The sequence below is a fragment of the Schistocerca cancellata genome, chromosome 7, assembly GCF_023864275.1.
Source record: "Schistocerca cancellata isolate TAMUIC-IGC-003103 chromosome 7, iqSchCanc2.1, whole genome shotgun sequence".
Taxonomy (NCBI): domain Eukaryota; kingdom Metazoa; phylum Arthropoda; class Insecta; order Orthoptera; family Acrididae; genus Schistocerca; species Schistocerca cancellata.
This window is the reverse complement of record NC_064632.1, coordinates 127,660,871-127,662,803: the sequence shown is the minus strand read 5'-3', so window position 1 is coordinate 127,662,803 and position 1,933 is coordinate 127,660,871.

The window sequence follows — 1,933 nt, the reverse complement described above, 5'->3', positions numbered from 1 at the left end:
GCAGTTCATAATGCCAGAAAATGTATTCATATAATTCACCATTTAGCGTTTCTTAAGCACAATGAGAGGACCTCACCTTAACCACGGAAAACAGTCCTTTCAGTACTTCACTTTTAGCACTACACTTGATGGCAAGTCTCATTCTCCAAGTAGTCACCAAACCCAAACCCTTCCATCCAATTGTCATCCTGCTTGCCCACAGTGTATGCCATAAGCCAACACATATTATATCTCCATGCCTGAACCTGCCTCGCAGAAAAACAGCCTGCTCAACGCTCTAGCACAAAGGGTATACTCCATTTCAGTCGAGCATAGTGTGACCACAGAGCGGTGGAATCTTGTATCCGTCTTCCACGAGAATGAATACAGCAACCGACAGATTTGGAGGACCCTGTGATGCACGACCCACGAGACACAGAGGTTGAAGCAGACGATAAAAACACCGTCTTCATACCGTTTACTGGAAATTTGTCGGCAAAAATTGCCAGAGTAGACTTCGGCGAGAACAGTTTTCGCCCCCCCCCCCTCCTCCCCCCAGCCAAAACAAGAAGTTTATTAGGGACAGTGGAAGATGAGCTGTATTTCAAAAAGGCAAGGCTATACCAACTTCCGTGTTAATGCAGAAAATATTATACTGGACTAACGATATGCCCAAACGAAGATCTATGTACAGAACATGAGTGACACACCCGCTTACTGCATCCCAACAAGTCTGCAATCGCAGGACACTGGATTGAAAATGGACATAAGTTCAGTTACCAGCAAACGAAAGTCTTAGCTACCACCGATAAATTTTGCGACTTCATTGTCATACAAGTGATTGAAATTCGTGTGCCTGATAATTTAATCAACAAGGACACTAGCTTCCAGCTGAGCAAGACATGGGAGCCAATACTAAGCTCCCTCAAAGCAGAACGCGACATCCGGACCCGCCACCCTCGAACCCTACCATCAGCTCTTACCAACTGAAATCGGGACTCATCCGGACAGGCCACGGTATTCCAGTCATCTAGCGTCTAACCGATATGGTCACGAGCCTATAAGAGGAGCTGTAGGCGATATAGTGCTACTAGAAAAGTCACTCGTGCCCGTTGTTGCTGCCATAGCCCATTAACGTCAAATATCGCCGCACTGTCCTAGCGGAAGTATTAGTCACACGTCACATATTGATTTCTGCGGTTATTTCATGCAGTGTTACTTGCCTGTTAACACTGAAAACTCTGTGCAAATGCCGCTGCTCTCGGTCGTTAAGTGAATGCCGCCGGCTACTGCCTTGTCCGTGGTGAGACATTGTGGATCTTGTAATACTGAACTCTCTAATGATTTCAGAAGTGGAACGTCCCATGGATCGAGCTCTCCAACTATCATTCCGCGTTCAAAGACTATAAATTCCCGTCCTGCGGCCTTAATCGCGTCGGAAACCTTTTCAAATGAATCATCTCAGTACGAAAGACGGCTCTGCTAATTCACCGTCCTTTTACACTTTGTGCACAGAATGCTAGCGCCATCTTTATGTGTGTATATCGCCATCCCATGACTTTTGTCACGTCAGGGTATTACTGAAATACTAAAATAGTCTCTTGGTCACCTGGTCCCAGTTACCTGTTTAACGGCTTCGAGGATCAGCAAAAATCTGATTTTCTGTGTTTCATTGTCCGAGTTCAAAAATTTTAGTTGCTATTATAATCTACTCATTAAACGCTGTAATCTTTCAATAAAGGTTTAACCCAATAAGTCAAATATTAAATTTAGAAACCACAGTAAACATCTAATGAAGCTTTGGACGATATGTTCGGGACTGTCTCTAGTATGCCCGTCGGTCCCGTCACTTCGCCCTTTCCATTTCTGATTGCACAGTGAGCTCGTAAAGATGCGTAGAAAAGTCTTCCGCGAGGTATGAGGCCTTGGTGAGAGGTTTCGCCTGATGTAATGC